We start from the raw sequence: 22,615 nt of genomic DNA on the forward strand, positions 1-22,615 counted from the left end.
TATCTTGCTAATTATTCTATTAATTAAGATTAAGAGATAATCACTTTTTTAGTCTTTTTCAACAAGCTCCCTGCACCCCCAGCTAGTGGAGGAGCTCCCTCTCCCTCTAGGCTCAACATTAGCTCAAGAGACTCCAGCCATGACTCCAGCCATAGCTAGCTACAATCCCTATGCTCTAGCCCTTTGTGTAAGATTCCTCCCCAGCCTCTCTAAATGTCCAGCATATTTCTCTGTAATCAATTCCCTCTTCAGAAATATAAGAGATCTTATCTCTGCCTGTTTTGGCATAGAGAGAGAAAATATTCTAGAGAGAGAATATTCAGATTTCGAATATTTTTGGATAGAAAAATATCCCATCTTATTAAAATGAATTCCCCTGAAACAGAAATTCAGAAAGAATTTTCCAATGTGCAATTGGAATTAATTAGAAATGGGTATAAAGGACCTTAGCCTAAGGGTCTAGATTTTTAAAAATTTTAGATTATGGTCCAATTAAGGTTCCTTTGGGCCAATAGCATCAATCCATGTGTAGGGAGGAGATAAATCCAATTTGTAAAAGAAGATATCCAAAAATGAGTAAATGCTCACATAAGATGAAGAGTTGACTCTATGTACAAGGTTTATTAGTAAGAAACTATGAGTAATATCAAAAATATGAGATATTTTGGGTATCCAAAAATGAGTAAATGCTCACATAAGATGAAGAGTTGAAAATGTACAAGGTTTATTAGGCAAAAACTATGAGCAATATTAAAAATATGAGATATTTTGAGTATAATGATCCCATTTTGACACATATGTAAGGAAGGGGAGTTCATTAAAGGAGGTGCATATTTCACATAAGATGAAGAGTTGAAAATGTACAAGGTTTATTAGTAAAAAACTATGAGCAATATTAAAAATATGAGATATTTTGGGTATAATGATTCCATTTTGACACATATGTAAGGAAGGGGAGTTCTTTAAAGGAGGTGCATATTTCACATGCTTGAATGAGTTTTAAACTCATAAAAATTGAGATATTTCATCTCTCCTCTCTCCTCATTCAAGTCTAGTTCCAAAAAGTTACCTTAATTGACCTAAAAATGATCAAAAATTGACCAAACTGATTTAGAAAATTCTAGAATCAGTTTGTTTGGTTAGGAGCTCAATTTTTCCTATAAATAGAAGCCTCCCCATTGTTGAAAAAAATATAGTGTTTATGCATCGTTACTCTACTCTATCTAAGCCAAGAACTGTGAATTCATTAATAATTCACTAGTTTTTGGAGCTTCCCTCTTTCTTCAATCCCCATTAGTGGCTTCATCAACATACTTAACCAATTGATTGGTTGGGGGCCTCTACCGTGAACAAAGAATCAAGCAATTTGTAAGGTAATTAGTGAATTTTGATCATTTTCTATAATTTCTCAATGTTTCTCTCTTCTCAACCCCTCTTAAGCTTGAGAAGCTTAATTGGAATGGTTTTTGAATGCTATTGAAGTTAATTGATGAATGATAGTGAAGAGTTACATAATTTGATGAATGCTATTGAAGTTAATTGATTAATGATAGTTAAGAATTACATAAATTTTTATTTATGCTTAATTCTAATGGTTTTTATGTAATTTCTCTCTCACTCAAGAAATGGTCATACTCATGACCCATTCTCAATCCAAATGAAGCTTTTCATAAAGCTTTTCCTTAATCCAAGATTAATCTATGCTTGAGGTCAAATTAATGGCTTTTTTCTATGCTTTTAGTTTATGTATTTTATGAATATTGTTGATTCAATCCATTATGGATTATTGATCCAATTAGGAATCATTCTAATTATTTCTTAATGATAAGCTTTATCCCTTAGAAAAATTGAGATTTATCAGTCATAGCAGCGGAGCTATGGCAAAATTTTTATAAAAATTACGCATAAAATAATTTCATTCAAAGCATGAAAAGAGGACTTCCTACCATATTCTAGGAATTATCATCCTAGATTAATTGAAGATATTCATTGTAATCATAGAGAAATTGATTTTTATAATTGATTTTCATGCATAGAGGTATGCATAAAAGATTATTATTTTAATGTAAAAGTGTTACTTTTATCATATTTGAATTTCATGCATAGAGGTATGCATAAAAGATGATTATTTTATTATAAAAGTGTTACTTTTATCACAATTGAATTTCATACATAGAAGTATGCATAAGAGTTGATTATTTTATTATAAAAGTGTTACTTTTATCATAATTGGATTTCATGCATAGAGGTATGCATAAAAGTTGATTATTTTATTATAAAAGTGTGACTTTTATCATATTTGGATTTCATGCATAGAGATATGCATAAAAGTTGATTATTTTATTATAAAAGTGTGACTTTTATCATATTTGGATTTCATGCATAGAGGTATGCATAAAAGTTGATTATTTTATTATAAAAGTGTGACTTTTATCATATTTGGATTTCATGCATAGAGGTATGCATAAAAGTTGATTATTTTATTATAAAAGTGTGACGTTTATCATATTTGGATTTCATGCATAGAGGTATGCATAAAAGTTGATTATTTTATTATAAAAGTGTGACTTTTATCATATTTGGATTTCATGCATAGAGGTATGCATAAAAGTTGATTATTTTATTATAAAAGTGTTACTTTTATTATAATTAGATTTCAAGCATAGAGGTATGCATAAAAGTTGATTATTTTATTATAAAAGTGCGACTTTTATCATATTTGGATTTCATGCATAGAGGTATGCATAAAAGCTGATTATTTTATTATAAAAGTGTGACTTTTATCATATTTGGATTTCATGCATAGAGGTATGCATAAAAGTTGATTATTTTATTATAAAAGTGTGACTTTTATCATATTTAGATTTCATGCATAGAGGTATGCATAAAAGTTGATTATTTTATTATAAAAGTGTGACTTTTATCATATTTGAATTTCATGCATAGAGGTATGCATAAAAGTTGATTATTTTATTGTAAAAGTGTTACTTTTATCATATTGGATTTCATGTATAGAGGTATGCATAAAAGATATTCTTTTTATACTAAAAGTGTGATTTTCATCATAAATGGATTTTATGCATAACTTAGATGCATAAGAGAAATTCTTTTATTCTAAAAGTGTAATTCCTACCAAATTGAATTTATGCATAAGAAGATGCATAAAAGATTGATTTTTAAATTCAAAGGGTCATTCTCATCTAAATTGAATTTATGCATAGGAAGATGCATAAAAGAATGGAATTTCAATTCAAAAGTGTTATTCTCATTCAAATTGAATTTATGCATAGGAAGACGCATAAAAGATGGATTTTTAATTCAAAAGTGTCAATTCTCATCTAAATTGAGTTTATCCATAGGAAGATGCATAAGAGATGGAATTTTAATTCAAAAGTGTCATTTTCATTTAAAATGAATTTATGCATAAGAAGATGCATAAAAGATTGATTTTTAAATGAGATGTGATAAAATGTGATAAGATGCGTATGGGAAGTGATGGGATGTGAGAAAGAGGTATATGAGATGTGATAAGATGTGATAAGATACGTATGGGAAGTGATAGGATGTGATACGAGGTGTATGAGATGTGAAAAGATGTGATAAGATGTGTATGAGATGTGATAGGATATGATAAGAGGTGTATGAGATGTGATAGAATGTGTTAAGATGAGTTAGGATGTAAGATTCCTCCCCCAATCCCTTTTTGATGTCTAGTATCTTCCCCTGTAATCAATCCCTCTTCAAAAATATAAAGACCTTATTTCTAACTGTTTTAGCCTAGAGAGAGAAAATTATTCTAGAGAGAGAATATTTAGATTATGAATATTTTTGGATAGAAAAATAACTCATCTTATTAAAATAAGTTCCCCTGAAACAGAAATTCAAAAAGAATTTTCCAATGTGCAATTGGAATTAATTGGAAATAGGTATAAAGAACCTTAGTCTAAGGGTCTAGATTTTCGAAAATTTTTGGATTATGGTCCAATTAAGGTTCCTATGGGCCAATAGCATCAATCCATGTGTAGGGAGGAGATAAATCCAAATTGTAAAAGAAGATATCCAAAAATGAGTAAATGCTCACATAAGATGAAGAGTTGAAAATGTACAAGGTTTATTAGTAAAAAACTATGAGCAATAAAATTTTGACACATATGTAAGGAAGGAGAGTTCTTTAAAGAAGGTACATATTTCACATAAGATGAAGAGTTGAAAATGTACAAGGTTTATTAGTAAAAAACTATGAGCAATAAAATTTTGACACATATGTAAGGAAGGAGAGTTCTTTAAAGAAGGTGCATATTTCACATAAGATGAAGAGTTGAAAATGTACAAGGTTTATTAGTAAAAAAACTATGAGCAATAGAATTTTGACACATATGTAAGGAAGGGGAGCTCTTTAAAGGAGGTGCATATTTCACATGCTTGAATGAGTTTTAAACTCAAAAATAATATGATATCTTTATCTCTCATATCTCTTGAACCAAACCAAATCAAAATGGAACCAAATCGAATCAAAAAGTAACCAAACTAGGTCCAAATCTAGTCCAAATTCAACCAAACTGACTTGGAAAATTCTAGAATCAGTTTGTTTGGTTAGGAGCTCAATTTTTCCTATAAATAGAAGCCTTCCCTTGTTGAAAAAAATATAGTGTCTTATGCTTTGTTACTCTACTTCACCTAAGCCAAGAACTGTGAATTCTTTAATAATTCACTAGTTTTTGACACTTCTCTCTTTCTTCAATCCCCATTGGGGGCTCCATCAACATACTAAACCAATTGATTGGTTGGGGGCCTCTACCGTGATCAAAGAATCAAGCAAATTATAAGATAAGTATAGTGAATTTTGATCTTTTCTATAATTTCTCAATGATTCTCTCTTTTCAACCCCTCTCAAGCTTGAGAAGCTTAATTGGTATGGTTTTTGAAATGCTATTGAAGTTAATTAAGTAATGATAGTAAAGAATTACATAAAATTCTATTTATATTTAATTCTAATGGTTTTTCTCTCTCTGTCACTTAAGAAATGGTCATACTCATGACCCTTTTCAATCCAAATGAAGCTTTTCATAAGGCTTTTCCTTAATCCAAGATTAAGCTATGCTTGAGGCCAAATTAATGGCTTTTTTCTATGCTTTTAGTTTATGTATATTGATGATTCAATCCATTATGGATTGATGATCCAATTAGAGACCATTCTAATTATTTTCTTAATGATCCAATTAGAGACCATTATGGATTGATGATCCGATTAGAGACCATTCTAATTATTTCTTTAATAATGAGCCTTATCCCTTAGAAAAAAATTGAGATTTATCAGTCATAGTAGCGGAGCTATGGCAAAATTTTTATAGAAATTACGCATAAAATAATTTCATTCAAAGCATAAAAAGAGGACTTCCTAGATTAATTAAAAGAATTTTATTATGCATGGAGATGTGGATGTTTGCATGTAGATGTAGATGTATAGATGTAGATGTGAACGGAGATGTGAATGTATGCATGTAGATGTAGATGTATAGATGTAGATGTGGATGTGGAGGTGGATGGATGCATGTAGATGTAGATGTATAGATGTAGATGTGAATGGAGATGTGGATGTATGCATGTAGATGTAGATGTATAGATGTAGATGTGGATGTGGAGGTGGATGTATGCATGTAGATGTAGATGTAGATGTGGAGGTGGATGTATACATGTAGATGTGGATGTAGATGTGGAGTTGGATGTATGCATGTAGATGTAGATGTATAGATGTATAGGTGTAGATGTATAGATGTAGATGTGAATGGAGATGTGGATGTATGCATGTAGATGTAGATGTATAGATGTAGATGTGGATGTGGAGGTGGATGTATGCATGTAGATGTAGATGTGGATGTAGATGTGGATGTAGATGTGGAGGTGGATGTATGCATGTAGATGTAGATGTATAGATGTGGATGTGAATGTGGAGGTGGATGTATGCATGGAGATGTGGATGTATGCATGTAGAAGTAGATGTATAGATGAGGATGTAAATGGAGATGTGGATGGATGCATGTAGATGTAGATGTATAGATGTAGATGTGGATGTATGCATGTAGATGTAGATGTATAGATGTAGATGTGGATGTGGAGGTGGATGTATGCATATAGATGTAGATGTGGATGTAGATGTGGAGGTGGATGTATGCATGTAGATGTAGATGTATAGATGTGGATGTGAATGTGGAGGTGGATGTATGCATGGAGATGTGGATGTATGCATGCAGAAGTAGATGTATAGATGAGGATGTAAATGGAGATGTGGATGGATGCATGTAGATGTAGATATATAGATGTAGATGTGAATGGAGATGTGGATGTATGCATGTAGATGTAGATGTATAGAAGTAGATGTGGATGTGGAGGTGGATGTATGCATGTAGATGTAGATGTGGAGGTGGATGTATGCATGTAGATGTGGATGTAGATGTGGAGTTGGATGTATGCATGTAGATGTAGATGTATAGATGTATAGATGTAGATGTATAGATGTGGATGTGAATGTGGAGGTGGATGTATACATGTAGATATAAATGTATGGATGAGGATGTGAATGTGGATGTGGATGTATGCATGGAGTTGTGAATGTATGCATGTAGATAGGGATGTATGGATGTGAATGTGGATATGGAATGTGGAATAAGTAAGGTGGGTTGATGAGGGATAATGTGGAAAAATGAGAGTTAATATAGAAATTGTATTTGTAAACTGTTTGTAAATGCTGTTTGTAAATGAATGTTTTATGTCAAGAATGTTGGGGGGAGCATTTTGACCGTCTTGTGATTAAGGTCATGATGATAAAGTTGCAACTGCTGACGGGGAGTCAATGAAGGACGTCTCGCGTAGCAAGGTCGGCCGAGGTCTTGACCAACCTCGGTGCAATTAAAATGGTGAGCTTCCGGTACGGTGGATGAGGGGCCAAGGAAGCGGCCTATGAGTGAAGCGCTAGGTCACCTGCGAAGGATCCTAGAGGGTGCTGACCATACGGTGCTCGGGCTCTGGGTCGCCTAGGATACCCACGCATGCGTCGAGGAAGATATTGGAACAAGAGTAGGAGTTGTTTTCTGAAATCGGGCATGGATCTGGTTGATTGACCTTGCTGGTCTTCAATGGATGAGTCCATGGCTCTTTATATGGATCTGTTGGTTGATCTTGCTGATCTTCAACGAGAGTCCATCTTGATAAGTGATTATATTGCCGAGTATTATGGGCTAGGAACTATCGAAACGGCCCCTGAGCGTTCTAGTTGCCAATGATGCCATAGATACTCTGATGAAGGAATGATGGGAAATTAAGAATCAATTGGATAAATTGGAATGGTGATCAATGATACTATGGTTTTATTAAAGGATTGTTTTAAACTGGTTGAATCTGTGAAAAGGCAATTTCATATTGGGTGTGTGAGTGGTGTGACTAGTTTTATTTTTGCATGAACATCTGGCTAGGGGGCCTTGGAAGTCTTTTCCTTGGTACCCGGGACAAAACCTAACCAAATTCTTAATTGGATCCCATCACTACAGTGGTTGGGCGGTTGGCTAACCCATGGGACTGGATGGGGTTAGGCTGGACTGATGGATCCGTAAATCGAGACTCAAACTTTTGTTTTTACGATAGATAAAATAAATCCCGGACAATAACTGCTCTATGGATAGGAATCAACGGCTGTGGCTCTTGAATGGGGAAAAAAGCGTTGATCCCAATGATCCAAGTGCAAGTTTCTCCCTTGATCTGACCAAGTATCTTATAGATGTAATTGGATCAACTCGATCAGAAATGATCTTGACTACGTTAGAGTAAAAAGTTATCCTGGTGGAATCACCCGTGCTTTCCGGTAAAGGAAGTTTTTCCGAGTTCGGTTTTGGAACAACCGACGGATTAGTCTCTTATCCGGATATCCGTGGGTGAGGCCCCGAATGTGGGACCCCTCTCCCGCGCGAGAAGTGCTACTTCCGCTGCTAGTATCCCGAATCTGTTGCTCGGTGGGAATAGGGATCTTACATAGGATGTGTATGGGATGAGGTAGAGAGTGTATCTGATGGGATAAGATGTATATGGGATGTGTTAGGGCGAGAATGGATGTAGTATGGATGTATGGATGTAGATACGGATGTATGTATGTATGTGGATGTGGATGTATGAATGAGGATGTGAAAATGGATGTATGTATGTAGATGTATGTAGATGTGGATGTGGATACAGATGTATGTATGTATGTATGTAGATGTGGATGTATGGATGTGAATGTGAATGAAGATGTGGATGTGGATGTATGGATGTAGATACGGATGTATGTATGTATGTGGATGTGGATGTATGAATGAGGATGTGGATGTATGAATGAGGATGTGAAAATGGATGTTTGTATGTAGATGTGGATGTATGGATGTGAATGTGAATGAAGATGTGGATGTGGATGTATGGATGTAGATTCGGATGTAGATGTATGTATGTGAATGTGGATGTATGAATGAGGATGTGAAAATAGATTTATGCATGTAGATGCATATATATGAATGTGAAATTGGATGTATGTATAATGTGGATGTATGAATGAGGATGTGAAAATAGATGTATGCATGTAGATGCGTACGTATGAATGTGAAATTGGATGTATGATGTGGACGTACAAACATGGATATGTATGTAGAATAATGAATGTGAATGTGTATGTGAAATAATGTGTAGTCTATATGAGTGAATGGATGAGAATGAGTACACATTGAATGTAATAGGGAATAAGTAATGTGGTCCGAGAGTGGATAATGTGGAAAGACGAGAGTTCGTTTTAGAAATTGTATTTTGTGACTGTTTGTAAATGACTGTTTTATGTCAAGAATGCTGGGAAAGCATTTTGACCGTCTTGAGGATTAAGGTCATGAAGATCGAACTGATAAAGTTGCAACTGCTGAGACGGAGAGTCAATGGAGGACATCTCGCGTAGCAAGGTCGGCCGAGGTCTTGACCAGCCTCGGTTCGATTTAAATGGTGAGCTTCCGGTACGGTGGATTAGGAACCAAGGAAGCGGCCTATGAGTGAAGCGCTAGGTCACCTACGAAAGGATCCTAGAGGGTGCTGACCATACGGTGCTCGGGCTCTGGGTCGCCGAAGATACCCGCACGTGCGTCGTGGAAGATATTGGAACAAGGAGTAAGAGTTGTTTTCTGAAACCGGGCATGGATCTGGTTGATTGACCTTGCTGGTCCTCAACGGATGAGTCCATGGCTCTTTTATATGGATCTGTGAGTTGATCTTGCTGATCTTCCACGGAGATTCCATTCGATTATATGAATATATTGCCGGTTACTATGAGCTAGGAACTATGGAAAAGGCCCCTGAGTGAACAGGTGGTGAGCGTTCTGGCTGCCAATGATGCCATAAGTACACCGATGAATGAATGACGGGAAATAAGGATTCAACCAAAGACTTTGAGGATTGTCATCAGTGACATAATGGTTTCATTAAAGGATTGTTTGAAAGTTAATTGATGCGGAGAAAAAGGCAATTTCATATTGGGTGTGTAAGTGGTGTGACTAGTTTTATGTTTGTATGAACTTCCAGCTAGGGGGCCTAGGAACTCTTTTCCCTGGTACCCGGGACAAAACCTAACTAAATTCCTAATTGGATTCCATCACTACAGTGGTTGGGAGGTTGGCTAATCCATGGGTTTGGATGGGGTTAGGCTGGACTGATGGATCCGTAAATCGAGATTTAATTTCTATTACTATGATAGATGAAGTAAATCCCAGATAGTAATTGTTCTATGGATAGGAATCAACGGCTGTGCCTCTTGATGGGAAAAAAAGCGTTGATCCCAATGATCCAAGTGCAAGTTTCTTCCTTGATCTGACTAAGTACTGTTAGAGGTGCAGTCCGATCAGTTTGATCAGTAATGATCTTGACTACGTTAGAGTAAAGAGTTATCCTGGTGGAATCGCCCGTGCTTTTCGAATAAGGAAAGTTTTTCCTGGTTCGGTTTTGGAAAAACCGACGAATTAGTCTCTTGTCCGGATATCCGTGGGCGAGACCCCGAGTGTGAGACCCTGATCCGCGCAAGATATGTTACTTCCGCTGCTAGCACCCCGAATCCGTTGCGCGGTGGGAACAGGGATCTCACACTTAGTATCAGAGCGAATTTGCTAATAAAGATCAACTGAAAAGCCAAATATGTCAAAAATTTATCAAGTAGCACAAAAAGGTTATAATTGTGTGATATAATTCATACAAATTGATATTCAAACTAATTTCGTAAATTAGTGATTAGGTCTTCAAATGGAAGTACCGCAATTATATGGAACCCTGACTTGCTTGAGGCTTAGACATGATAGTATTTATCTTATAATTCCAAGTATCATGACTAACCGTATATACCGAGGGTATAACTGCAGCTCTTTACCGGCAGTATATACAAGTAAATCTAAGACTTGAAATTATAATCATTAATGTTATCTAGTTGATGAATTCGAATGTGGTTGATATGATTTTTAATTCTGTTTGGGAACTGATGAATTGATTTAGATTCTGATTGAAAAATGATGATCCCTGAAAATGGGTTGAAATGTAATAAGCTGAGCGAAACCACAATGTGGATGATTGGGACGAGTTCCTGTGATGATATTCATAACTAGTATGATGATAATGATTTCAGCAAATCACTATGAGATTAGTGGATTGTGCTATCAAATTGCTACTGTTAACACTTGTCACGGTAGATCAAGTTAAGGGATGACAAATTGAGAACTTACTTGTCTGAAATTTCCGTGGAGGAATATTCATGAAGAAATTTTTCGGTCTAATGGACCATTATCGTGTTAAAGAGATGAATGATATGATTTGAATCAATTGTTATTTAATGATGAGTTCTATTTAAGAGATAATTATCCCCATATTCTGTTGGGTTGACCAGAATATAAGGAACCCTAGAATAAATTGGATCTTAAGAAAAAGAGTTGTCCTCTACTTTGCGAGATGAGGACATCTCGCACTTTTTAAGTGGGGTAGAATGTAAGATTCCTCCCCCAGCCTTCGAGGTATGCAGGAGTAAGAATCTCCCTTCTCTCTCTAAAATAAAAGAAAGATTCTGTTTAAAAAGGGAAGACACTTTCCCCATAATACTTCTCAAGAGCCCACCTGTTTTAAGGATTCAGAACGATGAGTTCAGAAGTGAGAACCGGTGTTTTGGATGCCAAGGTTTTGGTCATCAGTTAAAAGACTGCCCGACTCCTACCATGAAAAGGGCATAAGGAAGTCTAGAACCCAAATTCAAAGACCAATTCCTTCATACCAATCTAATCAGGGTCCGTCTCGGACAAGATTGCTTAACTCCATTAACTAGTTCCGACCCATTGATTAGGGTCGAGATGACCAGTCAAATGCTTGGCGACTTAGAGCAATAGATGCAGGCAATTCATAAAGATATAAATGCTGCCCAGGATCGACAGAGACAATATACAGATAAGAAGTGGACAATCAGAGAATTCAAAGAAGCAGTTATAGTCTTCATTTGAATACGGACCAATAGAATTTCTTTATCTCTAGGGGAGTATAAGTAGTTATCCCCCAGATATTGTGGACCAAAGAAAGTAGGTGACTTAGCCTACGAACTTCTTTTATCTCTTCATCTCAAAGTTCTTAATGCCTTCTATAGAAAAATGTTCCAAACCCAAATTAGGGAAAGACGGTAAAACTTCAGTGGCAAGATACCGTTGGCTTCTAAGTTACGCTAGCTCCTTCCTTTATATAAGTCGTAACTTTTACTTGTCGCTCACAGTAATCTTACTTCCATCGATCTCCCTTATTCTTAATCTCTTTCATGGCTTGGCAACAGGAATTAGTTTTATCCATGATGATTTCTCACCTTCAAGACGCAAGCGAGTCTGTGAAGAAGGATTTTATAGAACAGTATGAGCGCTCACTTTTTCCTCTCTTGGGAACGTCTGTAGCTCAGACCAAATGGCGGACCTATCAAGACATAACTAGGGTAACACCCTGGGGTCAGCAGCACTTTCGTAACAATGTCCGCTTGGCCATGGTTATCGAAGCCTTGGGTTTGGGTCCCCGATACTACTGCGTCATGAGATCAAGACATCTTGGGTTTTCTGAGAGGGTCTTCTTACTGGCGTGTTTTCTTCCTCATCAGAAGATATGCCTTTACCCCGTTTTTGGCTTACCTCTCAGAGGTCCTTTTGTTAGATCACCTCATACCACTGAGATAGGTGCAGCAATAACCAACAGAATTATTCCCATAGATGAGTTACCTTATACGTGCGCAGCTTGTGAGTGCTGCTTTTGTGATCATATGATGGACGGGCTTATGGAAGTGTAAAGAGTTCTTCTATCTTTACTGTATATGTTCCAAGAATGAATAAAGTTTAATCTTGTTCTTGTCTTGACCCTTACTCTCCTTGAGACTTTTTTTTTTGGTGGTTAATCTTAATTAAATTTTTCTCTAAGTCTCATATTCGTGCATCTTGCGAAATTATCCCAAGTTTGCGAGATGAGGACATCTCGCGTTTTTCAAGTGGGAGAGAATGTAAGATTCCTCCCCAGCCTCTCAAAATGTCCAGCATATTTCCCTGTAATCAATTCCCTCTTCAGAAATATAAGAGATCTTATCTCTGCCTGTTTTGGCATAGAGAGAGAAAATATTCTAGAGAGAGGATATTCAGATTTTGAATATTTTTGGATAGAAAAATATCCCATCTTATTAAAATGAATTCCCCTGAAACAGAAATTCAGAAAGCATTTTCCAATGTGCAATTGGAATTAATTGAAAATGGGTATAAAGGACCTTAGCCTAAGGGTCTAGATTTTTAGAAATTTTAGATTATGGTCCAATTAAGGTTCCTTTGGGCCAATAGCATCAATCCATATGTAGGGAGGAGATAAATCCAATTTGTAAAAGAAGATACCCAAAAATGAGTAAATGCTCACATAAGATGAAGAGTTGACTACGTACAAGGTTTATTAGTAAGAAACTATGAGTAATATCAAAAATATGAGATTTTTGGGTATCCAAAAATGAGTAAATGCTCACATAAGATGAAGAGTTGAAAATGTACAAGGTTTATTAGTAAAAAACTATGAGCAATATTAAAAATATGAGATATTTTGAGTATAATGATCCCATTTTGACACATATGTAAGGAAGGGGAGTTCATTAAAGGAGGTGCATATTTCACATAAGATGAAGAGTTGAAAATGTACAAGGTTTATTAGTAAAAAACTATGAGTAATATTAAAAATATGAGATATTTTGGGTATAATGATTCCATTTTGACACATATGTAAGAAAGGGGAGTTCTTTAAAGGAGGTGCATATTTCACATGCTTGAATGAGTTTTAAACTCATAAAAATTGAGATATTTCATCTCTCCTCTCTCCTCATTCAAGTCTAGTTCCAAAAAGTTAGCTTAACTGACCTAAAAATGGTCAAAAATTGACCAAACTGATTTAGAAAATTCTAGAATCAGTCTCTTTGGTTAGGAGCTCAATTTTTCCTATAAATAGAAGCCTCCCCATTGTTGAAAAAAATATAGTGTTTATGCATCGTTACTCTACTCCACCTAAGCCAAGAACTGTGAATTCATTAATAATTCACTAGTTTTTGGAGCTTCCCTCTTTCTTCAATCCCCATTAGTGGCTTCATCAACATACTTAACCAATTGATTGGTTGGGGGCCTCTACCATGAACAAAGAATCAAGCAATTTGTAAGGTAATTAGTGAATTTTGATCATTTTCTATAATTTCTCAATGTTTCTCTCTTCTCAACCCCTCTCAAGCTTGAGAAGCTTAATTGGAATGGTTTTTGAATGCTATTGAAGTTAATTGATGAATGATAGTGAAGAGTTACATAATTTGATGAATGCTATTGAAGTTAATTGATTAATGATAGTTAAGAATTACATAAATTTTCATTTATGCTTAATTCTAATGGTTTTTATGTAATTTCTCTCTCTCACTCAAGAAATGGTCATACTCATGACCCATTCTCAATCCAAATGAAGCTTTTCATAAAGCTTTTCCTTAATCCAAGATTAATCTATGCTTGAGGTCAAATTAATGGCTTTTTTCTATGCTTTTAGTTTATGTATTTTATGAATATTGTTGATTCAATCCATTATGGATTATTGATCCAATTAGGAATCATTCTAATTATTTCTTAATGATAAGCTTTATCCCTTAGAAAAATTGAGATTTATCAGTCATAGCAGCGGAGCTATGGCAAAATTTTTATAAAAATTACGCATAAAATAATTTCATTCAAAGCATGAAAAGAGGACTTCCTACCATATTCTAGGAATTATCATCCTAGATTAATTGAAGATATTCATTGTAATCATAGAGAAATTGATTTTTATAATTGATTTTCATGCATAGAGGTATGCATAAAAGATTATTATTTTAATGTAAAAGTGTTACTTTTATCATATTTGAATTTCATGCATAGAGGTATGCATAAAAGATGATTATTTTATTATAAAAGTGTTACTTTTATCACAATTGAATTTCATACATAGAAGTATGCATAAGAGTTGATTATTCTATTATAAAAGTGTTACTTTTATCATAATTAGATTTCATGCATAGAGGTATGCATAAAAGTTGATTATTTTATTATAAAAGTGTGACTTTTATCATATTTGGATCTCATGCATAGAGGTATGCATAAAAGTTGATTATTTTATTATAAAAGTGTGACTTTTATCATATTTGGATTTCATGCATAGAGATATGCATAAAAGTTGATTATTTTATTATAAAAGTGTGACTTTTATCATATTTGGATTTCATGCATAGAGGTATGCATAAAAGTTGATTATTTTATTATAAAAGTGTGACTTTTATCATATTTGGATTTCATGCATAGAGGTATGCATAAAAGTTGATTATTTTATTATAAAAGTGTTACTTTTATCATAATTAGATTTCATGCAGAGGTATGCATAAAAGTTGATTATTTTATTATAAAAGTGTGACTTTTATCATATTCGGATTTCATGCATAGAGGTATGCATAAAAGTTGATTATTTTATTATAAAAGTGTGACTTTTATCATATTCGGATTTCATGCATAGAGGTATGCATAAAAGTTGATTATTTTATTATAAAAGTGTGACTTTTATCATATTCGGATTTCATGCATAGAGGTATGCATAAAAGTTGATTATTTTATTATAAAAGTGTGACTTTTATCATATTTGAATTTCATGCATAGAGGTATGCATAAAAGTTGATTATTTTATTGTAAAAGTGTTACTTTTATCATATTGGATTTCATGTATAGAGGTATGCATAAAAGATATTCTTTTTATACTAAAAGTGTGATTTTCATCATAAATGGAATTTATGCATAACTTAGATGCATAAGAGAAATTCTTTTATTCTAAAAGTGTAATTCCTACCAAATTGAATTTATGCATAAGAAGATGCATAAAAGATTGATTTTTAAATTCAAAGGGTCATTCTCATTTAAATTGAATTTATGCATAGGAAGATGCATAAAAGAATGGAATTTCAATTCAAAAGTATTATTCTCATCCAAATTGAATTTATGCATAGGAAGACGCATAAAAGATGGATTTTTAATTCAAAAGTGTCAATTCTCATCTAAATTGAGTTTATGCATAGGAAGATGCATAAGAGATGGAATTTTAATTCAAAAGTGTCATTTTCATTTAAAATGAATTTATGCATAAGAAGATGCATAAAAGATTGATTTTTAAATGAGATGTGATAAAATGTGATAAGATGCGTATGGGAAGTGATAGGATGTGAGAAAGAGGTATATGAGATGTGATAAGATGTGATAAGATACGTATGGGAAGTGATAGGATGTGATACGAGGTGTATGAGATGTGAAAAGATGTGATAAGATGTGTATGAGATGTGATAGGATATGATAAGAGGTGTATGAGATGTGATAGAATGTGTTAAGATGAGTTAGGATGTGTATGGGACGAGGTAGAGAGTGTATATGATGGGATAAGATGTATATGGGATGTGTTAGGGCAAGAATGGATGTAGTATAGATGTATGGATGTAGATACAGATGTATGTATGTATGTGGATGTGGATGTATGAATGAGGATGTGAAAATGGATGTATGTAGATGTGGATGTGGATACGGATGTATGTATGTATGTATATAGATGTGGATGTATGGATGTGAATGTGAATGAAGATGTGGATGTGGATGTATGGATGTAGATACGGATGTATGTATGTATGTGGATGTGGATGTATGAATGAGGATGTGAAAATGGATGTATGTATGTAGATGTGGATATATGGATGTGAATGTGAATGAAGATGTGGATGTGGATGTATGGATGTAGATTCGGATGTAGATGTATGTATGTGAATGTGGATGTATGAATGAGGATGTGAAAATAGATGTATGCATGTAGATGCGTATATATGAATGTAAAATTGGATGTATGTATAATGTGGATGTATGAATGAGGATGTGAAAATAGATGTATGCATGTAGATGCGTACGTATGAATGTGAAATTGGATGTATGATGTGGACGTACAAACATGGATATGTATGTAGAATAATGAATGTGAATGTGTATGTGAAATAATGTGTAGTCTATATGAGTGAATGGATGAGAATGAGTACACATTGAATGTAATAGGGAATAAGTAATGTGGTCCGAGAGTGGATAATGTGGAAAGACGAGAGTTCGTTATAGAAACTGTATTTTGTGATTGTTTGTAAATGACTGTTTTATGTCAAGAATGCTGGGGAAGCATTTTGACCATCTTGAGGATTAAGGTCATGAAGACCGAACTGATAAAGTTGCAACTGCTGACGGAGAGTCAATGGAGGACGTCTCGCGTAGCAAGGTCGGCCGAGGTCTTGACCACGATTTAAATGGTGAGCTTCCCCGGTACGGTGGATTAGGGACCAAGGAAGCGGCCTATGAGTGAAGCGCTAGGTCACCTGCGAAGGATCCTAGAGGGTGCTGACCATACGGTGCTCGGGCTCTGGGTCGCTGAAGATACCCACACGTGCGTCGTGGAAGATATTGGAACAAGGAGTAAGAGTTGTTTTCTGAAACCGGGCATGGATCTGGTTGATTGACCTTGCTGGTCCTCAACGGATGAGTCCATGGCTCTTTTATATGGATCTGTGGGTTGATCTTGCTGATCTTCCACGGAGATTCCATTCGATTATATGAATATATTGCCGGTTACTATGAGCTAGGAACTATGGAAAAGGCCCCTGAGTGAACAGGTGGTGAGCGTTCTGGTTGCCAATGATGCCATAAGTACACCGATGAATGAATGACGGGAAATAAGGATTCAACCAGAGACTTTGAGGATTGTCATCAGTGACATAATGGTTTCATTAAAGGATTGTTTGAAAGTTAATTGATACTGAGAAAAAGGCAATTTCATATTGGGTGTGTAAGTGGTGTGACTAGTTTTATGTTTGTATGAACTTCCGGCTAGGGGGCCTAGGAACTCTTTTCCCTGGGTACCCGAGACAAAACCTAACCAAACTCCTAATTGGATTCCATCACTACAGTGGTTGGGAGGTTGGCTAACCCATGGGACTGGATGGGGTTAGGCTGGATTGATGGATCCGTAAATCGAGATTTAATTTCTATTACTACGATAGATGAAGTAAATCCCGGATAGTAATTGTTCTATGGATAGGAATCAACGGCTGTGCCTCTTGATGGGGAAAAAAGCGTTGATCCCAATGATCCAAGTGCAAGTTTCTTCCTTGATCTGACTAAGTACTGTTAGAGGTGCAGTCGGATCAGTTTGATCAGTAATGATCTTGACTACGTTACAGTAAAGAGTTATCCTGGTGGGATCGCCCGTGCTTTCCGAATAAGGGAAGTTTTTCCGGGTTCGGTTTTGGAAAAACCGACGGATTAGTCTCTTGTCCGGATATCCGTGGGCGTGACCTTGAGTGTGAGACCCTGATCCGCGCAAGATATGTTACTTCCGCTGCTAGCACCCCGAATCCGTTGCGCGGTGGGAACAGGGATCTCACACTTTGTCTCAACACGTCAAACCGCCAGGTGGAGCTGTCGATTTTTGTGAAAACACTAGCGTTTTTTTTGAGGAAAACTTCAATTGTGGCTTTACTACTTGGAAATGGGAGAAATGGAGCTAGCCCAAAGGGTTTTTGGGTGCTCTGAGCATGCTGGTGGCCTCAGAATCTAGAAAATCAAGTTCTACAGTAAATCTGCAAGTGACTTTGGTAAAACAGAGATTAAGCATTCAATGTTTGGTCAAATCTTTTATTTCTTGGCTTGATCCTCTACTAGACTAATTGTTGTTGATGCCTTTGAAAGGAGTTGAGCTCATTTGAACTCTAAGGCCCCAGATCTGGCCTCCCCGTACACTCTGTTTTTTACACACAAAACAAGGGATTATTTTACTAATCAGTTATTAATCAGCACTAATCACTATATTTTGGTGCAATTGAGGGTTCAAATTTACCACTGGGTATTTGATATAGATCCTTATAACTTCATGTTACAATTCGGAGATGGTTTGATACTCCAACCATTTAGTACAGATTTGTTACCCTTGGCTTTATGTAATTTTTTCATCATTTAACACCAGATTTGAGTTGTAAAATGATAGACACTGCCCTTGAATCTTGAATTTGATCAAGAGTTAAGACCCCCTGCACATCATCATGAGCATGGCACAAGAAATAGCTAAATTTAATGGGGAGCAGTTTTATACATGGCACAACAAAGACCATGTATTTGCTCATGAGGAAAAATCTGTGGGGGCTAGTTGAGGGAAGAGATGAATGCCCAAAGGTGATTGGGGAGAATGAGTGGAAGAGAATGAATGAGAAAGCATTAGGACTCATTGCACTCAGTTTAAATGATGAAATCATTCACCACATCACAGGGATACAATGGGCAAAAGATGCATGAGATGAACTCAATAAATTATTTGGCACTCAAGCAAAAAATTCAAAGATAAATCTGCTAATGTAATTCTAAAAACTTGATATGAAGGAAAGTGAACCTTTAATCACACACTTGAAGAAATACAAAAACATTAAGCAACAATTGGCAGCCATTGGTAAGAAGGTAGAGGATGATGAGGCACTAGCAGTGCTTCTAAAGAGTGTGGACAAAGGTGAATATGAAAACATTATGGAAACCTTAAAGAATATACCTGAATTGAAGCTGCATGAGATAGAAGGAGCTCTACTAGATCAAGAGAACAAGGTCAAAGAGAAGAAAGGGGTGGACCCAATAGCTGGAGATGAAAAAGCATTCTTCACCCGAGGAGGATTCTCACGAGGACGAGGAAGAGGATGAGGAAGAGGCAGGGGAGAAGGAAGTACCTTCACTTGCCACAACTGTGGGAAGCCAAGACACATGGCAAGAGACTACTACAATAAACCTAGAGAAGAAGGAACGACATCGGCAAAATTCATGGAGACTCCTAAGGAAGTGGAGTCAAATCATCTTTTCTGAGAGAGAGATGGAGAGAGAAACCCCACAACCCAATGTAACCTACCCCAATAGAGTAAAACCACCTCTGAGCCACCGCTGATGTAGGCCATGTGGTAGATGTATGTGTGAGCACTTTAGTCAAGGTCACGCGCACTTGTAGTAGCCTTGGACACATAGAGAGAGAGTGTCAAGGACTATGAGAGTTAGGGACTTGAGACACATAGAGAGAGAGTGTCAATGACTATGAGAGTTAGGGACTTGAGACACTGGTCGTGGGCTACCAAGTAAGAGGGAAACTTGGTATAGGGTCTAGGTGTGCTAGGATTATTCACTTAAGGGGAGGTGTTAAAATATACAAGTGAATGGGTGTGTGTGCGAGAACAAGCCCTTAGCAACAGGCTATAAAAGAGAGTCTGTAAATGAGTGAGTAGGAGTGAAAAGGTGAGAGGTATTTATTGGGAGAGAATAAAGGGTAGCATGAGAAGTTCTAGTGAAAAGATGCAGGGGGGAAGAGAGCTTGAGCTCTTGCAAGCACACACACACACTCACAAAACCCTAATAGAGAACACACAAGGTGAGAGGCTGAAAATCTTCTTCTTCTCTACTCAACACTCAACACACCATATACAAGATAAGAGTACACAATAATATGAAAGGTACTCAACCAATACATACACGGGTTCTCTGTAGTGTGAACCCGACTAAATGAGCTGGCGCTATAACTATGCCAGTCTCTAGAGTGGCTGTCACACAGCCTGTCATCCCACTGGCTGCATATCACCCAAGATCTCACCAACCATGCCAGTGGTGTAAGTGTGGGGCCTATCCCCCAGGCGGGTCATCAGTGTCCACCGCCTCACTAGAGCTCGATATCTCAACACTCCCCCTCGAGCTCAACTCCATCTCATGTACACCAAGCGAAGCCCTGAATCTGCGGAGCTTCTCTGTACCCAATGCTTTGGTGAAGATGTCAGCTACCTGATCCTCTGTGCTGACATAAACAAGGTCAAGGTCTCCTGCCAAGACCTTCTCTCTGACGAAATGGTAGTGAACCTCTATGTGCTTCGTACGAGCATGAAAGACTGGGTTCCTGGCCAACTGTATACTGCTAATGTTGTCACAGAAAATGACAACTTGTCTATCCACTGATAGACCTAAATCTGCAAGTAGCTTCCTCAACCAAGCTACCTCACATGCTGCCATAGCAGCTCCTCTATACTCGGCCTCTGTACTCGATAGAGAAACCGTAGGCTGCTTCTTGCTGCTCCAAGTCACAGCAGCACTCCCCAAAGAAAACATGAATCCACTGGTAGATCTTCTGTCTGAGATACTACCAGCCCAATCAGCATCTGTGTACCCATGTACACATATCTCTGTCCCAGTCTCATAGAATAGTCCATAATGCAAAGTAGACTTCACATACCTCAGTATGCGTCTCACAGCATCCAAATGCGGTTTCCGTGGAACCTGCATAAACTGACTCACCAACCCAACAGCATAGCTCAAATCTGGTCTGGTGATCGTCATGTAGATCAAACTTCCTACTATGCATCTGTACATAGTAGGATCCTCCAAGATCTCTCCTGAGTCTGCACTTAACTTGCCATTCTGATCCAATGGCACAGAAATAGGCTTACAGCCTGTCATACCATACTTGGACAACATGTCCAAGCCATACTGTCTCTGCAGTAATCCAATACCATGTGGTGACCTAATCACCTCAATGCCCAAGAAATATCTGAGCTCCCCCAGATCCTTCATCTCGAACTTTTGTCTAAGCAAGATCTTTACATCAAAGATCTCTGCATCATGGTCCCCCGTAATGATCAAGTCATCTACATAGATGACAACAAGCACAACTCCTCTATCACCATGTCTCACATACAATGAGAAATCTGCATTGGCTACATTAAAGCCAATAGTGACAAGATATTCAGAAATCTTGTCAGACCATGCTCTTGGTGCTTGCTTTAAGCCATACAAGGCTTTCTTCAACCTGCAAACATGCTCGGGGTGACCCTCATCCTCATAACCAGGTGGCTGCAACATATACACCTCTTCTTGCAAATCCCCATGCAAGAATGCATTCTTTACATCCATCTGATGTAAAGACCATTGCTTTGACGCAGCCACTGCTATCACAACTCTCACCGTTGCCATCTTGGCAACTGGGCTGAAAGTTTCCTCATAATCAATCCCATATGTCTGCGCATATCCTTTGGCTACCAACCTAGCCTTGTACCTGTTTATGCTTCCATCACTGTTATGTTTAACTTTGTACACCCACTTGCATCCAATGGCTTTCTTGCCTTCAGGCAATTGCACTAAATCCCAAGTTTCATTTCCATATAGTGCATCCATCTCCTCATCCATAGCTTTCTCCCAACACACATTTCCAATAGCCTCATCAATGCATGTGGGCTCAACAACCTGCACAACCTTTGCCATATATGCATAGTGATGTGCCACATAACCATCATATGTAAATCTCTGCACAGGGTTCTTCACTCTCCCTGATCTTCGCAGCTTTTCATTCATGGCTTCCATAGCCTTCTTTACACCAGGTGTTCTCATAGCTGGGATCCCAAGCTCCTTATCAAGGCTCATATCTGAGCCACTAGACTCTCCATCAACATGGGAATGCCCTGCAGAAATGTCAGGCATACCAAGGGGCTCAACCACTTTCTCTTTTCCTTTACGTGATGTAGTAATCACATTTGCAGGGCTGGTATTATGACGCAGCCTGCCACTCCATGGTCTATCAAAAGACCCACTAGATGAGGACTCTCCTGGTCCACTCAAAGACTGTGATTGCTGCTGACCTGCATTCTGTGCAACCACACTTCCACTCAAATCAGCCCCAACAGCTTCTTTTTCAGCAGCATACCAGCTGCTCATCTCATCAAAGACAACATCCCTGCTTACCCTCAACTCACGTGTAGCAGGGTTATAACACCTGTATCCCTTTTGCTCAAGGGAATATCCAATAAACACACATTTTTCAGCTTTCGGATCCAGCTTAGTTCTCAGCTCATCTGGCACATGCACATATGCAATGCATCCAAAAACTTTCAGATGAGACAAATCTGGTTTTCTGCCAGTAAACCTCTCCTCTGGAGTTACATCATGTATGGCTGCAGTTG

This window comes from Cibotium barometz, chromosome 48 (genome assembly GCF_041138505.1).
Source record: "Cibotium barometz isolate CiBa-2024 chromosome 48, ASM4113850v1, whole genome shotgun sequence".
In the NCBI taxonomy this organism is placed as follows: domain Eukaryota; kingdom Viridiplantae; phylum Streptophyta; class Polypodiopsida; order Cyatheales; family Cibotiaceae; genus Cibotium; species Cibotium barometz.